General features: G+C 41.6%; 1 protein-coding gene across 6 annotated transcripts in view; it reads left to right on the plus strand.

Annotated features, from left to right (window-relative positions):
* The window catches only part of ANK3 (ankyrin 3), a 695,467-nt gene that overhangs the window by 142,752 nt on the left and 531,588 nt on the right, over positions 1 to 21,127 (plus strand). The gene's annotated exons all lie outside the window — the stretch shown is intronic.

Here is a 21,127-nt window from a genome sequence, read left to right on the forward strand (position 1 = left end):
GCTGGAGTTGACAGTATCTGGAATAGTTGGATACAGCCTTTCCACTGCTGAAGCCCCTTGACTATAATGGGATCGGACGGGGATCTGACCTGTTTCTGACATTAGTGCTGGGATTCGGCCTGACAAAAACTGCTGCGGTTTCAGTCCATGGTGCTTGGCGGTGCTCCAGCCTTTTCCAGCTATGCCGGATATGATAAACTCCTGCAAGCTGTTTCTCCGTCGGAACAACCTCCTGGATGATTTTAATGCTAGTGTGCAACTAGTCTTATTCTGTCCCATTCTCTCTGTGCAGATTTTACAGATTGATCCAAACAGGCTGTTACTGAGACACTAAATGAACTTCAATATGCTTCCATGCTCCCTGCATAGGACTTTAACATCAAAGAAATGAAGACTCAATTAAATGAACATAAGTCGAATATTAAAATATAAATAGTTAAGGGTAGAAAAAATCTGGAAAGTTGTTTGGTCGAGAAAAAAAGAGGAAATTGAAAGAGTATGGTGAAACTGCATTGGTTGAACACTTTTTTTGAGGGTAGCCTTCAAATATGAGATTTAAGGTATATGGTATTGGAATGTGTTGAGGTTGCCCATAACAGGAAGGCTGATACAAAGTGAGACCTATTGGATTGTGAAATAGGACACTGTTAAACTGAAAGGGTTAAATGAGGTGTGTAACTTTTGAGTATTTTTTGTGATCACACTCAGCTATTGGTTTTAGATTTTAAGATTTTGATATATTTAGGTGAACATTTTTATTGCTATGTAATAACTGTATGATGTCATATGCATGTGCTATTTATACCTGTGACTGTCTCCTATCGATATGCATGAGTGAGGGGGCGTGTCCCTAAAACGTTGCATGTGAGGTGAAGGTGGAGAAAACTTGGCATTCTCTGAGATGGCTAACAAGGAAGCATGCTGTGACTACTATGATATAAGGAGGAAAATCCTAATGATTTGGCTCACTACAATATATTGTGATATTGCAGCTCGGGAACTGCATTACTGTTGATAGCTTGTGTAATGGAAGAAAGATGCAAACCCTTCTGCATGTAATGCTAAAATTTATCTCTATCTGCATGTGTGTTCATCTTAGACAGTTGGTTATTCATAAAGTGGATGGAGGCTGGTAAAGGGGTGTATTTTTTCGGGCTGTGTACAGAATCCAGTACTTCAGAGTGGATTTAGTGGCATGGCTATATGGGTTGTACATTTGTACCTGAGCTTGAGTGCCTGGCATCAGCACTACAAATTTACAATACAGTGATGCCATTTTATGATATTTTGCACAATTATGTAATAAAACTAGACATATGAATGCCTACCGTCAATATAAAGGCCTAAACCTTTAAAAAGATATGAGAGTAGTGATGTTTTTATGAGCAGTTGTAAGCAATGATGATTGATTTTAAAAAGTAATTCTAGAAAACACATCCAGGCTGGTAATTTGTATTACACTCTACAATTAACCACTATCCTCATTAGTAAGAATAAGGAGAAATTGTGGACATCGAGCTACTCCTTGTGATTGTTTGCATCATCAACCACTAATGCAGGAAGACACATGGACGTACAAATGTTCCGAATCAGGCTATAGATCCCTAGCAATTGTTAAAGAGGTCCTCCATAACCAGGCAGGGTGCAGGGTTAACAAAATAAAACACTCACCTGTCCCTGTTGCTCCGGGGCGGACTGGGAACTTAAAGTGGCCCTGTAAAAAATACTAAAAGTGGCTGTGACAGGTAATGGGGGATAAACCCAAATGAAAAACAGAAGGAATGGACCGGAGTCCGGGCCTCAAAGCTAAGGGAGAGGGATGGTGACCTAGACCTCTCCCTGACTCCTGCCAGTATGAGTAGACCCTGAAGGTGGAAATACTCATATACCGGAACCTAGGCCATGAAGACCCTGAAAGGCCCTAGGAATGGTGGCAGGGAATGAGACTACTGGTTCCTTCCCAGATTAAGGAACCAGTGTCTCCCTGAGGCCTAGACAACAACACACACAAGCAAACAATAAAATGCAAGACAACACACCAGCTCAACCAACTCCAGAAGGAAATATCAACTGCATGGTAAGCAGTGAGAGTCAGAACTAAATAGGCCTCAGTAATGACTACAAGCTGCACCTGACAAGAGGTGTGGTCTTTACCAAACACAACACTGAAAGGAGAAAACAGAGACTGTCAGATACCCTCACGTACCGCCAGTCTCTCTGATCTTCTCACCTCTGTCATGGGACGGACCGGGACAGTGGCCCTTTTTTGTAGTCCAGTCCAAATTGAAGGGAGGCATGGCCAGCAATACCATATTGTGGCACATTATACCACAATCCATCACAAACTACTGCCAGCAGCACAAAATACATCCCCCAAAACTTACACTGGCTGACCGTGAGAAGGGCTCTGGTGGACTCCCGGGCAATTTCCCTGTAAGGTCTGTGGCCAATCCGCTGTTGCTCCATTTCCAGCACTGAGCTCCCACCTCTTCTGGTCCCTGCTGGACCAGAAGTGTTATCTGCCATCTACACGCACTTCACTGCTGCTGGTCAATCAGTGGCCTAAGTGATCACATGCAGTGCCTGCACTTGGCTGGTTCTTCCAATCTGTAATGGTAATCAACCTTATCTATCCATTGATAACTGGTAGAAGGGTATTTGGACTTCCAATAGGTAGGAATAAGAATCCTCGCTTCAGCTGCCTAATCAGCAGCATTTTCCATTTTGGTATTTTGTTTGGAAATAAGTGTACCAAACAGAACTTATAATAGAGGACCAGTATGGTGTGATCAAAGGGACATGTCCACCAGAGGTGAAAGTAAGTATCCATCATGGCGCCACACCTCCAACTGCTTGGGTTAGGCTCCTATTTGTGAAGTGTTATGAGGGTGAGTTGCCACCTGGTCAAGAATATAGCGACAGAAAGCTAATTTTTTTCAAAGATTTTTAGCTGAATGTTGGCCCGCTAGGCTATGTCCACATCTGGGCTGGCAATTCCGGTATTCTGTTTCAGCATAGGAACATAATACTGGAATTGCCATATTTGACATATGCCGGACACCACTGGAGCTCGACATTTAAAGGAAATCTGTCACATGGATTATCACTAATAAAGTCAAACTATTCCCATGTAGAACATAACACCTCCTTCCCTGATGTACCTTTCATTTGGCGTTTCTTGTTTTGTATCTTGTGAAAATCATCTTTGTATGATATGCAAATTAGGCACTAAGGTGCCTAGAGGGGCGTTATTTTCTTTCAATGGTACTCAGGAACACCCCCATCTAGTGCCCAGGCCCGTCCTCCAGCATAGCCCAAGCACGTCTCTCCTGGGCTGAGACTCCACAACCCCATCAGCATATTTCTCTGCGAAGCTGAAGGCAAGATGGGGGTGTGGAGTCTCAGCGCAGGAGAGGCATGCTTGGGCTCTACTAGAGGACGGGCCTGGACACTGGATGTGGGCGTTCCTGTGCACCATTGAAAGAAAATAACACCCCTCTGGGCACTTTACTGCCTAATTTGCATATTATACAAAGATGATTTTCACAAGATAGAAAACAAGAAATGCCAACTGAAAGGTACATCAGGGAAGGAGGTGTTATGTTCTACATGGGAATAGTTTTACTTTATTAGTGATAATCCACGTGACAGATTTTCTTTAACATTCACTATAATGGGGTCCACCAGGTTTCCTGCATGCATACTGGCAACTCTGCTGAACAAAATACCGCTGCGTGCAAGCGCAGATGTGGATGTAGCCTTAATAGGTTTTTACTTAAATTTTTTACTGTGGCCAAACACCACTGGTCATATTTTCAGTGCTTTGTAAGCTACAATAGCACCTCTGAGCTAAGGTGTCCAGTAGAAAAACTTCCCTTATGGGCTCTTGGACTGGATTGGCAGGTTGCACGGAAGATATTCATTCTGCATTGTCATTTTGTGTTTTAGGAGTAGAATATTCAACCTGTGCTGTGGACTGTGAATCGTACTATTATATCTAGTAATAACGTACTAGTATAAGTAATGCCGAATTATGGATAAAAAAAAGAAATGAAAGACACATGAACAATGACTACTATTATATGTAGGTTATTGCTTTGGCTGTTCATATCAAATAATTCCATATTTACTTCATAGAAAGATTTCATGGAAATCCTTATCGAAAATTCATCATGATGCCTACAGGCAGAAAGTTATAGTCTGTGCCATGTGTTATGTGATAACAGGCGTACAGGAAGCACAGGACAAATTTAAACATTTCATATTGGGTTTCAGAAGAAGTGAAGCTGCATCCAGTAATGCCAGCAGTGAGTGAGCTCGTGAGACTGCTTCTAATATAAGACAACTCAAAGAGTTTAAGGGATATGAAAATATGTGGCATAATAGAATAAACAATGATAAAGAAGATTTAATATTTTTTTAAAAGCCCTTCCGTCTGTCCATAACCTTCCTTCTGCAATCCAGAATATCTATGGAAATAACCCTTGTACACCTGGCAATGGGTAGGTTCACATCTCTAGCATCTGGAAGAGGAACAGACTACCAGAGTTAACCGTATCCAGCATAGCTGGATACAGTTGAATTCCACCGGGCACTGACAGATCCCCATCTGACCCCATTATAGTCGATTGGGACCTGGTGGTGTGAGGAAGGTTTTCCTTCCTCTCTTGATAAAGCTTCAGTGCTAAAATATTTGGAAGAAAGGGAAGCAAATAGGCTCTTAGCAAGCTCTACCTCTAATGCCACCAGATGTAAGCCAGGTATGCTATAAGTCAATGTTGGATCCTTTAAATAGGCCTTGAGACATGAGTTGGATAATGTAGACAACAACTGGGACCATCTTCTAAAGTGCTGTAAAACTTAACTTTTACTATAACAATTAAAATCTTCAAATAGAGTCATATTTTGTGCTGGCAGATCATGAAGGGTTAAGTGTCAGGTCTCAATACAGATAACATTAGCTGGTCGGGGTCTATATAGTTTTAGTGGCGGTTCATCATAACAGGGGCAGTGCTATTGGTATGCTAGCCTACTTATTCTTTCCCTATTAAGCCCTAGTCTAGCACCTCAAATTGGCTGTAGTCGGAGCACCCGCCCTGAGAAGAGCAACCCCAAGCCAGCTGGAACCTCAGACCTATGTGGAAAACCCTCAAAGAGTATAAGCCCCAATTCCTCCAACGCGTTTCGCCGGGTAAAAATGGCTCTTCAGGAAGCAGCGTGGCGGGCAGTCAAAATATAGAGTGCCACTGCCTTTGTTATGATGAACCACCACTAAAACTATATTGACCCCAACCAGCTGATGTTATCTGTATTGAGACTCTATTTGAAGATTTTAATTGTTATAGTAAAAGTTAAGTTTTATAACAGTTTAGATGTTGTCTACAATACCCTCTACTCCCTGGGCTATTTACTGACATTCGAGCACTTTATTAGTCAGTTATGAGTTGGCTAATAGATAAGCCAGTATCTCATCTGCAGACAGCTGTTTCGGGGGTTATTGCCCCTCATTAGTGTAGAGTACTGGCTTATTTATTATTCAAGTCATGTCTCAAGGGTTAAACATTGACTTATAGGATAGATACCTTACATCTGGTGGCATTAGAGGCAGAGGTTCTTAAGAGCTCATTTGTATCCATTTCTTCCCAGAATTCCAGAGGAGCATTTATGACCTATAAGCCTCCTCACACTGTTTAAGGCGCTTTCCACAAGTAGAGATAGTACCTGTTAAAATAATGTGATTGATTTTCATAATGCAAATGAGTTTATTATCCACAGTCTTTTCTGTATTTATTATTTTCTAACCTTTGTCAGCCATCTCCAAGTATGTATGAATATTATTGATAGTGTGTTGGGATCCTGATGTATATTTCTAATTTACCACTAGTGGCTGCTGTTTCACTCACTGTGAACTATTGTGTTACACTTCTACTCTTCACCACTGGAGTCTGCTGTGTTTGCTCTCGGATTTGCCCTTAACAAAGATGGCTAATGTGTGCTGATTGGAAGCCATCTTGTTTCCTGCGTAGGCCTACTTTCACCCATCTGGCAATTCAATCATTGCTCGAGTATTGTGACTTGTTCCAGTGTCCTGCTTCTCAGAACTGTCTTACCCAGACTGTTTCTAATCCTTGCTGTATAACCATCTCTTGATCTACACTTCAAGCTGCACTACATCTCTACAGTTCATAACTGCGCCTGGCTTATTCCGTCTGGCTACCGGATTCTAGCCGTGTTTACCAGTATCGTAACATAGTGATTCTGCTGCAGGCCCTGAAGTAGCAGAGTGGAGGATGGGAGCGGTAGGGGCCCTGGCTGCAATAATTATTCACAGTGGCAATCCTCGCACTGGGGCTCCCTAGGGCCAGGGCAGTGATAGGAGGGCACACCCTTTCTTCCCCCGGGGCACACCTTGATGTTGGGGCTCCCGCCTGATGGTATTTGGGGGTGACCTTGATGTTTTGAGTGCTGTATGGGTGCAAGGAAGGAAATGTAGCTGCTGTGGCCAGTGTATGGTGCTGGAGTCAGTAACTAGGCCAGTTGTAGAAAATAAACAATTCTCTCTTTTCTAAAGTGCAGATTGGGAGTTGTAGCACATACAATGGTATGAAAACGCAGTTCTAAACAATTCACAGTGCAAATATTCCCAGATAGCACTGTATAGTTATAGGCCAGGATGGGGATTGTAGAACACCATCCCTCACCTCACCAAAGACTCTCTCTGCAGAACTAAGGCTGGCAATAATGTTCTTCCAATGGTGGCTGTAATTCCCAGTTGAGGGATACAGGATTAAAGGGGTTTTCCGGGATTTTAATATTGGTGACTTGTTATCAGGATAGGTCATCAATATCAGATCGGTGGGGAGGTCTGACACCTGGCACCCCCACCGATCAGCTGGCCAAACTCTATGCGAGCGCAGCCTTACCTTCATTGTTTGCCTGCTCGCCATGGACATTGAAGCAGTGAGCAGTTGTAATTTCAAGAAGCCGTCCCATGGGATGGTTCATTCTTATACACTTAAATAGGAAGGAATTATCCCATTGAAATTAATGGGACGGCTTGTAGTTACACTTGCTCATCGCTGTGCTGTTGACAGCAAGCAGGTAAACAATGAAGAGGATAGGTCATCAATATAAAAATCCTGGAAAACCCCTTTAAGTTACAATGGGCCAGACCATGTCCAAGAGTGAAGGGTGTCTTAGCAATGTGACTCTCACTGCAGTAAAGTCTCTATCAGCCTTAAACAAAAAATATCTTACTGACTCCCAGGCTGGGCCATACAGATTATAGAAACATAGAATGTGTCGGCAGATAAGAACCATTTGGCCCATCTAGTCTGGACCTTTTAGTTCTTCTTTTCTCTTTTCCCAGAGTAGTGTGTAGTAGACATGGTTTTCTCTCTGTAAATGTCTTAGAGATAGTGATTCTCTAGGATGAAGACCTAGTTCTCTGAGGAGAGAACAAATGTAGCTTCCTCTCACTTCCTCCACTAGATCAGTATTAACTGAGCTAGGGGTGGATCTAAGTCCATCTCCTAGCATCTTACAGGGGCAGAGTCAGGATCATTAACCCCAACTGATGCATACAGAAATATGCTGATACATTACAAGAAATTAACATATTAAATAGCATCAAATTATATTATGAAACAAAAACAATTTGCATGTACCCTATTTGCGTGTACCCTATTCTGGGGTACTGCAATTCTGCTTAGGAAATGGTTATTCTGCTCCTCAGAAACATTAGTATCAATTGGTAAAGCAGTATTCCCACCGTAGACATCTCATACCCACAGGAAATGCAATAAATGTCTATTAGGTAATGGTCCCAGTTCGGGGACCTGTACTTATCTCCAGAATGGGAGCCCTACAACCTCCATACCCCTGGTGTGGTGGCCACCTGCTGCAACATCCACACAGAAAATGAATCACTCCCATAAATCCTGAATGAAAAGAGCTACAGACATGTGAGGTTATCTTTTCATTCATACAGTACTCTGCCTGGATGCAGAGACCACCAGGGAGACAGGGGTGGAGGGAAACTCGTCCTGAAAATAGGTGCAGGTCCCAGAGGTAGGAGCCACACTTATTATACATTAATGGCATACCCTTTTAATTTATCAGAGACAACCCTTTTCTAACAGGAGGTCCCCCAGCAAATAGCTAATTTTTCCAGCAGAAGCCACAATTATCCAGAAATGTCTCCCGTAGAGTCTGCTGCAGGAGAAATTTACTATTATATATCAACTCTCCATTCTGGCACATGGAGGGCAGCGCTATGTTGTCCAGATGCCCTAATAGAGCAAATACCCAGGGGTTGTCTTAATGAGACAACCACTTCAGGAAACTGGTATTCATTACCAAGTAACTGTGGTCCCCTGTATATATTATCCAGTAAATCATCCAACAGACACAGGCCTAAAGGCTGCCTTCTTACCCTCCTAAGTCTGTCTCAAAGTCCAAAATCCTTCTACAGCAATACAGTAATTAGAAGATAGGGAGGAGGGGGATGCAGCTGCAGCTTTTCACTTAGCAAGAATGCAGAGAGAAGAATATGCATTTATGAAAAGTTCAGCTAAGGGAAGTAAAAACAACAACAAACTATGTCACTATAACATTCCAGCCAATACTATGTACATCTACCCTTTTGAAAGAGTAGGGATTAAGCTTTAGATAAAAGTTGGCTATCCTGTCCAACTAATCTATAAATATTCCCTGCCACATAGCTAAAGACAATGGTTCCTATACAGTTTCATTATGGTAGCTTCACCTGTGGCCAGATGTTCTCCACAGGTTTTGCATGGTACAATAATTCACTATCCCTGTTGAAAGACATGGGAAAGTAAATATCTTGTATGTAGATTATGGCTGAGTATTCTTCAGGGTTTTCCATTATAAGTTACAGTCTCATTTATGGGTTTAGGTGTCTACAACTAGACTAAATCTACATATTGGTAGACTGTACAGTACAGTATCTGTCATTGCTCAGGAGCTAACCGATGAGGATACCGCAGTATGGGTCACCTTCTTGGTGGGTTTTAGTACAGCTGAAATTTCCTATAGACGACCCCAACAAGTTGAATATTGAGTGTGTGCATATAAGATACACTTTACCTTATGTGACTTTCAAGAACAATCAATCTCATGTTCTTCAGGGACCATGCATTTCAATTTGCTGGACAGCAGGTGCTGGCTGCCAGTTACTGTATGTACTGTGAAATCGCATTTGTGCCTGACTGATCACACAGTGCTCTATGGCTATATCACAACATATAATATGAAAAAAGAGAGAGATATCTTTACTACTGTAAAAGCCTTGTGAAGTGAAAAGAAAATGACACATGGTTTTCAACCTTTTTATTACATAAAAATCTGGAAAATGTGTTGTGCATTTGCATTGAGCCCACTTGAATCAATACTTTGTAGGACCACCTTTCTCTGCAATTACAGCTGCCAGTCTTTTGGGGTATGTCTCTACCAGCTTTGCACATCTAGAGGCTGAAATTGTTGCCCATTCTTCTTTGCAAAACAGCTTAAGCTCAGTTATATTGGATGGAGAGTGTCTGTGAACAGGAACTTTCAAACTTTGCCACATGTTCTCAATGAGATGTAGGTCTGGACTTTGACTAGGCCATTCTAACACATGAATATGCTTTGATCTAAACCATTCCATTTTAGCTCTGACTATATGTTTAGGGTTGTTGTCCTGCTGGAAGGTGAACCTCCGTCCCAGTCTCAAGTCTTTTGCGCCTCTACCAGATTTTTCTCCAGGATTGCCCTGTATTTAGCATTTGTCCATCAACTCTGACCGGCTCCCCTCTCCCTGCTGAAGAAAAGCATCCCCACAGCATGATGGTGTGTTCAGGGTGATGTGCAATGTTAGTTTTTGCGCTCTATATATAGCGCTTTGCATTTATGCCAAAAAAGTCAACTTTAGACTCACCTGACCAGAGCGCCTTCTTCCACGTTTGCTGTGTCCCCTACATGGCTTGTGGCAAACTGCAAATTGTACTTCTTATGGCTTGCTTTCAAAGATTGTGGAGTGCACGACTAATAGTTTTCCTGTGGACAGATTCTCCCACCTGAGCTGTGGATGTCTACAGCTCCTCTAGAGTGACCATGGGCCTCGTAGCTGCTTCTCTAATTAGTGCTGGACTGTCAGTTTAGGTGGACGGCCATGTCTTGGTAGATTGGCAGTTGTGCCATACCAATCCATTTTTGGATGATGGATTAAACAGTGCTCCGTGAGATGTTCAGAGCTTGGGATATTTTATGGTAACCTAACCCTGCTTTATACTTCCACATAATCTTATCCCTGACCTGTCTGGTGTGTTCCTTGTCTTTCATGATGCTGTCTGATCACTAATGTTCACTAACAAACCTCTGAGGCCTTAATAGTACAGCTTTAGTTATACTGAGAATAAATTACATACAGGTGGACTCTATTTACTAATTAGGCAATTGGTCATACTTTGTTGTCTTTCTCTTTGCTCTATATTGAAGTGGCAGAACACATTTATCCAGGGACGTACACAGATCTCATAGGGCCCCATAAGAGTGCTTATGTAGTGATGTTATTCTTTCAGCATCCATATGTACATAACACTGAAATGATATGTTTGGTGCATCAGGGTTCGCTCAGCGAAATGCTGCGTTTCTGAAGTCCTTATTATATGGGATTTAGGATTATTCACATGCCAGGTGCAATATATTGCGTTTATTTTTGGCAACTTTATCTTATTATGGATCATTGAGCCAACAGCAAAGCAGAACATTAGGAACAAGTAATTTAGTAAAGAGGCAATAAATTGCAGACACTGGTTTTCATTTGACCTAATGCTAGAAAAGATGCCAGCTGCATTAAAGTTAGAAGATTCTAGAGGAAAACCAGATATTGAACTGCAAAGTGTTGCACCTTCCAGTGCATCTAAGGATAGACTCTTAAATCTAGTGATGCTGATCATATTTACTGTGTGTAGTACCCCAGATCTGTGGCTATTACAATTGGTTTGTAATGTAATGCTTTGTAATGTTCATGTTATGTCACCTTTCATGCAATACACTTTGTTCACCAGCAGATGAGGTATGGTGGACAGTGTTGGCAACAGGAATGGAACTTACCATCTCATGCCTCCCCTCTTGGTAGGAGTGGGCTGGGAGGGGCACAGCTAGTTAGAGGAAAAGTAGAGAAGAAAGTGAGGAGTGAGGGAGCATGTGATCCATCTTCTGCTCCTCCAGGCAGGCCAGATGGACCTCAGATGCGTCTCATCTAGGAGGACATCATTGTCCCAGAGAGACTGCAGGGTCCTAGGCTACAGAAGATTTATAAACTACGGCATACTTGTGTCAACAGAGTGATCAAGCAATCAGGCTATCAAGACTCTGCTGCACAGTGCTTGGAAGCATGTTAAGACACCATCACCGCAGTTCAGGACAGGCATAGCTAGAAGCCTGCATCATACAGTGGACACCTACAGCCACAGCTGCCAGGAGGGAGGGGAATCAGGAGAGAGACATTGTCTGCCAATAAACTTTTGAGTGTCATCTTCTGCTAGCCACCATACTCCATTATCTGCAAGGACAGCATTGCACTTTGTACGAACTGCTGCTGGATGTGTTGTTTTTTGTTTTTTGCACTCAGTAAAGAAAGACGTTCTTTGTTCTACAGTCTATACCTGGTTTCGTCACATCACTTTTTTCATTGCACTGAACCCCAGTTAGCCAGGGCCTTGGGTAGGACACAACAGCATAAATAGTTATAAAGAGCCACTACCACTATCATCCTCAATACTGGCTCTTCAGGGGGCTCTCTACATGTTTCCTTAAAAAAAAAATCCTATGAAATATCAGTTACAAAAAGGTTGTCCTTAATTTAAACAATATATGTATTGCTCTTCATCATTGCCCAATATGAAAGCATGAGTAGGGGTCCTTTTTAGATGGCTGATGCAAGGCATAACAAGTGCTCATTAATGATATGCAAGTTGATCAGTGTCTACTGGCCAATGGAAACTGCAAGGGGGACAAATGATTGTTACTACAATTGTTCTTACAGTTTACTATAAACTACTATATGTTGGTAGTACATCCCCTCTTTACACGGGGCAATGTGCATCCGATGAGTGAGCATTTTTATGCCCGCATAAAAATGTTTACATGGGCCAGTGATTAGGCAGATGCCTCTTAATAAATTAGGCAAATATCTGGTCCTCTGCGCTCCAGAAACTCAAGTCTACACCAACCAGGGGCTGGCAAAACTTTAACTATATCTTATGGCATTTTCTTGTGCAAGTTATAGTAAATCCAGCAGGCTGTATTCAGCCCTTCCTGCTAAGTCCCACCTCCTTTCTCACCATGCCACTTTAGAAAAGTGTCAAGAAGCTGAAAAAGTCAAAATAATGGCATAAAGACAATGATAAATGCCCCTATATGTGCCTGGGGCTATCATGCTCATTAGAATGGAAAGGTCAACTCCCACTTTTAATAGAGTTGCCCCAATCCCTTTTTAAATGGAATCCAGCTTCCTTAAAGGAGTTCTTCTGGAATTAAATAAATGAAAATACTTAAATATTATTTAATAATAAATATATTCACAAATACCTTTCATTACTTAGAATGGTTCGTTTTGTCTAGCCAGCAATCATTAGGAGAAATAAAATGGCCGCCGTCCTATCAGTACACACAAAACCTGTCCTAATTAGTGTTGATCACGAATATTCGAATCGCGAAAAAAATTGCTAATAACGGCACTTCGAGAATTGGCCAATATTTAGAATATAGTGATATATATTCATAATTTTGAATAGTCTAGATTTTTTTTTCCTCAGTAACCTCCCTTCTTGCTTGTGGGCCAATGAGAAGGCTGCAATGTCTTTGTCTGAACATCCCTAGCAACCAACAGGAAAGCTGCCTACCCCTGGCCCTTATTATATAAGAAACTCCCCAGCAGTCATTTTCTAAAGTTTTTTAAAGTTCTGAGAAAAACAGCAGTGTCATTTCTGTGCTCTGTGCTTTTCACACTACAGTAGATAGATAGTGAGATAGCTTATATATATAATACAGATAGTTAGTGGGAGATAGTCAGTGTAGGTTATATCCTGATGTAGTGTAGCTGTGATAGGTTCTGCTGTCCATACATATATGCCGACCTGCTAAAATGTGAAGTTTCACGTTTGTGCCAAAATATTCGCATCATTAGTGCCGATTTGTGCAATTGCGAATATATTAGAGCACTCAATGCATATAAAGCCATTTTTTATGTTCTTCCGTGCCAACCATTTTCTCCAGTCTCAGGAAATTTCTAGCAGCTCGGAAAATGTAGCAAACGTGACCCACGCCTGTATTTCGCACGCATTATGCGAATATTACATTTCTGATTTTTCACGATCAAGAAAATAATCTCGAATTCACGAATATATGACGAATATTCACCCCCATATATTCGTGAAGTATCACAAATTCGAATATAGCCCCTGCCGCTCATCACAAGTCCTAATCACACAGGAGGACAAGTTACTTCACCACAATGAGCCATAGTACTGCATCATCCTGCTCTCTGCTCTTCTTGTCAGAAATCATGATCCTGAATACAGGTGAATCTATGTGGGAATGGAGATGATGAGGAGACATGAGAGGAGGACGAGGTGTGGCTAATGAGCAGCAGCACTTGTATGCAGCCTCCCTTACCACAGCAACACATTACCACAGCCTGTCCTGTCCATCCTCTCTGTACTTCATGTCTCCTCATGAACTAAATTCCCCAGAGATTCAATTAAAGTTCTTATCATCTGTATTCAGGAACATAATCCCTGACAAGTAGAGAGGAGGCGGAGGCAGCTCTTTACCTCAGTGTTGTAAAGTAACATGTCCTCATGTGTGATTAGGACAGGTTTTGTGTGAACTGATGGGACAATGGCCATTTTGTTTCCCCTGATGATTGCTCCCCAGACAAAATGAGCCATTATAACTAATGAAAGGTATTTGAGAATATATTTACACTCACCTAAAGAATTATTAGGAACACCATACTAATACGGTGTTGGACCCCCTTTTGCCTTCAGAACTGCCTTAATTCTAGGTGGCATTGATTCAACAAGGTGCTGATAGCATTCTTTAGAAATGTTGGCCCATATTTATAGGATAGCATCTTGCAGTTGATGGAGATTTGAGGGATGCACATCCAGGGCACGAAGCTCCCGTTCCACCACATCCCAAAGATGCTCTATTGGGTTGAGATCTGGTGACTGTGGGGGCCATTTTAGTACAGTGAACTCATTGTCATGTTCAAGAAACCAATTTGAAATGATTCGAGCTTTGTGACATGGTGCATTATCCTGCTGGAAGTAGCCATCAGAGGATGGGTACATGGTGGTCATGAAGGAGTGGACATGGTCAGAAACAATGCTCAGGTAGCCCGTGGCATTTAAACTATGGCCAATTGGCACTAAGGGGCCTAAAGTGTGCCCAGAAAACATCCCCCACACCATTACACCACCACCACCAGCCTGCACAGTGGTAACAAGGCATGATGGATACATGTTCTCATTCTGTTTATGCCAAATTCGGATACTACCATTTGAATGTCTCAACAGAAATCGAGACTCATCAGACCAGGCAACATTTTTCCAGTCTTCAACAGTCCAATTTTGGTGAGCTCGTGCAAATTGTAGCCTCTTTTTCCTATTTGTAGTGGAGATGAGTGGTACCCGGTGGGGTCTTCTGTTGTAGCCCATCCGCCTCAAGGTTGTGCGTGTTGTGGCTTCACAAATGCTTTGCTGCATACCTCGGTTGTAACGAGTGGTTATTTCAGTCAACGTTGCTCTTCTATCAGCTTGAATCAGTCGGCCCATTCTCCTCTGACCTCTAGCATCAACAAGGCATTTTCGCCCACGGGACTGCCGCCTACTGGATGTTCTTCCCTTTTCACACCATTCTTTGTAAACCCTAGAAATGGTTGTGCGTGAAAATCCCAGTAACTGAGCAGATTGTGAAATACTCAGACCAGCCCGTCTGGCACCAACAACCATGCCACGCTCAAAATTGCTTAAATCACCTTTCTTTCCCATTCTGATATTCAGTTTGAAGTTCAGGAGATTGTCTTGACCAGGACCACAACCCTACATGCATTGAAGCAACTGCCATGTGATTAGTTGACTAGATAATCGCATTAATGAGAAATAGAACAGGTGTTCCTAATAATTCTTTAGGTGAGTGTATAATAAAGTAATTAATAATTAAGTATTTTCATTTTCTTAATTCCCGGAGAACCCCTTTAATGAAGAACAAAATCCCATAAAACATATTATTCTCTTTTTCCTTAGAAGAGTAGATGATGAACTGCACAGCATTGTGGGAGAAACAACTACAAATAGAGAAAGTTAAATGACCACAATAGCAACACCTGGAAGTTAAGGGTGTGGCCAGTACCAGAAACAACACAGATGCCTATTGATCTACAAGGTAAACATGTCAAATCAAACTACGTGTTGCCAGTTTCAAAGATCTCCTGGAACTCACTGTTGAGGGTATGTCCGTATGTCTCGGTATGTCCGTGACAGGCTACATTCACACTAGAGTTAAAAGTTGAACACTAGCATTAAAACTATCCAGCAGGTTGGACAAATAAACGGTGCCTGCACCAGATTTTGTCCAGCCAAAACCCAGCACTCACGCCAGAAACAGGCCAGATCCCCGCCAGGTCCGTTTATAGTCAATGGGCCCCAGCAGCAAAAGGCATTTTCCATCTATGCCGGATAACAGAACAGCCTGCTGGATAATTTTAACGCTAGTGTTCAACTAGCCTTAGAACAGCATACAACTAGTAACGTCAACACATAAGTTGCTGGGTAAGTTGGAGAGTCAAAGCGTTGGCCAAATTACACAACAGAGGACCAGAAGGGAGTGGATAACTCACAACTACAGTCACCAGTAAGAAGCTTTCCAGATTTACATTCTTGCATATATAGTGGGATGCAGAACGCAGAACCTTATTAAGAAGTCCATATGCTATAATAGGGAATATGGATAAACTTTTCTCCTAATGAAACAAAGCTTTTAATAAACTCCAGTAGTTTCACATTTGGTGGGACTGCCCCTGCTTTTGGAAACTTTTATTTTTTTAAATTTTTATTAGCATTTTAGTAATGCAAACATAAGTCCCCAACCCCCACATACCCTCCCCCCACAAACCATCATTATGATGCCCTCCATCTTCCATAACTTCCAACATTCGGTTACACCATCACAACCGCATGATAATTACAAAGGCACATCCCCTTTCCCTACAACATTTCCCACAGAACATTGATAGAAAAGCTTCGATCTTATAATTGGAATATACATTTGTTATCGGCCATAACCTCCCCACATTACATTACATAGCGTAGAAACATTCCATGTATCCTATAAGAAATTGCCAACCACGGAGCCAGATAGTGCTTTTGGAAACTTAAAGGGGCATTGGCATTAAAAGATTTGGGGGGACATTTATTAAGACCAGCATATTACACACTTGTCCTAACCTATCCCTCACTGGTGTCAGATGCATCCCAGTTATTAAGAGGAGCATGTCTCTTAATAACTGTGGCATCTCTGTGCCAAAATGGAAATCTATATCAGCAAGGGAGCTTATGTACAGTAGATTTCCACTGTAATCTACACCAGTTTTCTGCTGTACATTATAATAAATGTGTCGGGCTGGCTATAGCTGCCCCCCACTTATGGCTCTACTCACTTTTTTGAAAAGTGGCAAGTGGGACTCTACACCCCGAAAAAAAAATCACAAAATTATGTACAATTATGATGTGCTGTGCACCGTTGCAACTTTTTATGGCATACAGGAGATGATAAATGCCACCCTTGATGTGGTGGATATTCAAATGTCTGGGCGTATTTGGAGAAGTTTTGTTAGTTATACTTTATGCATGCACAGTCTACAAGTTCAGAATTGATCTGATATAATGCACCTTCTTGGCCGTGTTTTATCATACTGAGTTTTTGGTATCGTGTGAAATATTACTATGTGCTGCAGCTTGGGCTCTTTGGCTCAAGGGCAAGAAGCTGTTATTCTAGGAGTATGACTGCTTGTGATAGTCATTGGGTTTGTATGCTGAGTATTTACTTCTTATGCCATACCTCGCCTGCTGAGCTTTCCCTCTTTCACCGTCTGGTACTACGTATTGTGAATTGTACAACAAACGAAATCAATTCTTTTTCATTTGGCCTCGTCTCTTCATGTCATTGCATGCTGGTAGTTGTAGAAGGTGCTGTCGTTTATGGTGAACATTATCAACCTTTGAAGTTCTTATTTGTGGAAGAAACGCAGAAACACCACTATTGCAATGACTGTTGAAATAGATTTTTCGTTTCTCATTTGTATACATGATTGTCAATGGGAGTAGATAACATGAAACTAACCAGCGTACAGGCTTGCACGTAGTGATATGGTGATATAACAGAGATGCATCACTTTGGCTCGGAGCCTTAAATCCACCAGGGAACATGAGTCTGATGCTTTATCCTCCTGCTTATACAGTACAAGTGCATGTTCACTTTTAAGTACATGGTAAATTCTACTGTTACATTGCATAGAAAGAATATAGTCATTAGTAGGATTGTGTCCTGATGACCCTTGTGGGACCTGTTTTACCTGGGCCCAAATCTATCAAGACCTAGTTCTACTCCATCCTGTCATTGGACGCCTCTAAGGCCTTTGACAGGGTGGAGTGGCGCTTCCTCTGGAAGGTTCTGGCAAGGATGGGCTTTGGAGAAAGGTTTATAGGTACTCTTAAGTTATTATATGGATCTCCAAGGGCAAAATTGAGTCTTAATGGAATCCTGAGCAGCAGTATTGATTTAAATAGGGGCACGCGGCAGGGCTGTCCACTATCCCCCTTGTTATTCGATATTTATATCGAACCCCTTGCCATGGCCATTAGGCAGGACGATCAGCTTAAAGGATTTGGTACGCTAGGAACACAAGACCGTATCTCATTATATGCGGATGATGTTCTCCTTTTTATAGACCATACGGAAACTACTCTCCCCAGGATTATTCAAATGGTTAAAGCATTTGGTGAGGTGTCTGGTCTTCTTATAAACTGGGCCAAGACCAGTTTGATGCCAGTGGATCCCCTGCCACAGAAAGAGGTCCTAGTGACACAGTTGAATATTGTTGACACTTTTCAATACTTGGGTTTGATTATATCACCTCGGGTTGAAAATTTTATACAACTTAATTTGATCCCCATAATGGTAAGCAGTAGAGCTAAAATAGGGATCTGGTTGAGACTTCCCCTATCCAGAGCTGACCGAGTTTCATTAGTTAAAATGGTGATACTACCACAATTTCTATATGTGCTCAGGAATACACCTATTTGGATACAAAATAAGTATTTTAAACTTATGGAAAGAATAATTAATGATTTAATATGGGGAAGAAAGCGAGTTCGAATAAAGCTGGAATATTTGTATAAATCAGTGGAGTGCGGGGGTTTAAATCTCCCTTACTTTAAAGGGTATTTTATTGCAGCCCAGCTATTGAGGTGCTATGAATCAGAGAACAGTGCACTGCTGGGGAAGATGGTAATTAGCCACGCCCATAATAACATTTTTACCTTGTTGGAATCTGGGCTATTGAAGAGCTATGAGCGAGGTTATAGAGAGACTATAAAACTACTCCTGAAAGTGTGGGCTACAACTAGGACATGGTTGAAGATTAAGGGTTCATTTACATTTACGCCTCTTTGGCATAATGTCTACTTACAGAGGCTGGATGATATTGCAGCCGACACATTTTGGCAGAAGAATAAAATTTTATATATTTCACAGGTAGTTAAGGATAGAGAAATCAAACCATTTATAGAGATGACACATAATATAGAAAATTTTTCATGGTTTAGGTATCTTCAATTGCGTTCAGTACTATCCAGTTTGGATGATAAACTGGTGTTGGATATAGATAATTCATCTTTTCTGAATGAATGGGTAGGGGGTACACTGTCTAGAATAAAAATTTCAAATATATATAAGTTATTACTTAAGGCACGGTTTAGTGATACACAATCACCAGGACAAAGAGCGTGGGAGCTGGATTGCCCGAATCTACAAATAGAAGGGTGGGAGAATATTTTTGGGAACTTAGGTTCACTGTCACAGAACTTCAACCATGTTCTAGTACAATTTTATATTTGCCATAGATTATATATTACTCCATTATGGATGAATAAATGTGGATTAAGAGACACGTCTAACTGCCCTAAATGCGACACTGTAGGAGCGGACTTTCTTCATATGATATGGACCTGTCCAGAACTTATAAACTACTGGAATACTATAAATAATTGTATTATGTATAAACTAAAAGTTCGAATCCCTCTTGAACCACAAATATTCGTGCTTAATGATCTTTCTAAACTAAATAATCACAAGTATCAAAAGATTTTCCTGAGTAGGATATTGATGTTGGCTAGAGAGTCTTGGTCAGTCGGACCTGGTTTGCTCGATACACTCCAGATATAAATACATGGATAAATGTAATTGTTAAGGTAAAAAATTATGAGAAAATTATGTATAAACAGAGGGAAGCTGAGGATCAGTGGATTAAGATATGGGGTGGTTGGAGAATTGATTAGTTGTGGTCAACTGCTTTATTTATAAGGGTTTTATTTTGACGCACCACAGGTAGGGGGGGAGGGGAGGGTTTTTTTTTTTTTTGGGAATTGGGGTTGGGGGGGAATTGTATCCAAAAAAAAAAAAAAAAAGACCTAGTTCTACCAGAGAATCTTCTTATGGGCCTCACCTACTCAAGTATGGAGGCATGTTAAACTTTTGATAAGGACAATGCTTAATTCCCCTATTGTGACTTTCTGGACAATCCTTTTAACCATATACTTTATATTAGGGTATTTAAAATGTGGAGTCTAAATGAATAGATATGCAGAAACAACAGACAAACCATGCTGCCAAACTGTACAAAAAGCTTTGTAGACTATATTAATATCTCCCTTATAGTAGGTTCTTGCTTGTAAGGCTTCGTTCACATCACCGTTCAGCCTTTCCCTTCTCCTGCTCCTAAATGGAAAGGGTGTGATCCCTGAAACGGGTCTGGTTCGAGACAGCAAAGTTCTTCTTTTTTCAAGTCTCCCTGTCGAGTTCCTGAGGTGCCGATACCAATAGGTAGCCCCCTGGATCTCTATTGACTGGAGTGGTGAATAACTGCATGGTCCAGACCTTAGGACCCAACATAGCACTAATCGAGCTGTTCCCCAACAAACCGCGTGTATCACGTGGTGTGCCGCCAGGTCACGTGGGATGCCGCGTATTCGACCCAGAGACCACACTGGACGCCAAGGTGAGTCCGGGCGGCAAAGCAAAGACTGCTCTCCATCTCTGCCAAGCAAAAGAAGAGGGGTAATGTACCTTGCCGCATGAGGCTATACTCAGTGATATACCATCGCTACGTTACTTATGGCAGTGCGGTCTAATTTATAGATCAACACCAGTATAGATTTCCAGAGGACATTACATTGGGACTCAGAGTGCCTACCTAGGATCAAGCCCACAGTTTGCAAGAGCGGCTACTACATTACATGTTTGGTACCATCACATTGTTTGCTTGGTGCCGTCCAGGCGTTTTATGCCCAAGAGGGCACATTTATACCACACTTGCATTGTATTATATTATATTTTATCTCATGTATGTACAATTTTATGTAATTAACTTTTTATATTAAATGTGACCATAGGAAACTGTCTTTGGTGGTCCCGGATATTTGAGTGCCCTCCTATTGTTTATATTTTTTGTACCATTCTCTCCGGATTCAGGTGGATCCGTGGAGTGAGCACCTGGTCTTTTGGGAGTGTTTGGGGTGAGCCGCTGTTCTTTATCCATAGCTCTAATTTCAGACAGTAATATTATGAGAGCCTTGTTGAGCCATAGCCAGACTGGACTGTGTGTGTAACCCAAGATGACACATTCATCATTAAAATGAAATTGGCTTTACAAAGTAAAATATCTGCTACATCAGCACCCCATTCTATCGCTGCCCTGCTACTTCTATTAGAAACATTATTCATTGAACTACTACCACTCCCAATTTTGCCATCTCCACTGCTGCTCTCCACTCCTTGC

Source organism: Bufo gargarizans, chromosome 6 (genome assembly GCF_014858855.1).
Source record: "Bufo gargarizans isolate SCDJY-AF-19 chromosome 6, ASM1485885v1, whole genome shotgun sequence".
Lineage (NCBI taxonomy): Eukaryota > Metazoa > Chordata > Amphibia > Anura > Bufonidae > Bufo > Bufo gargarizans.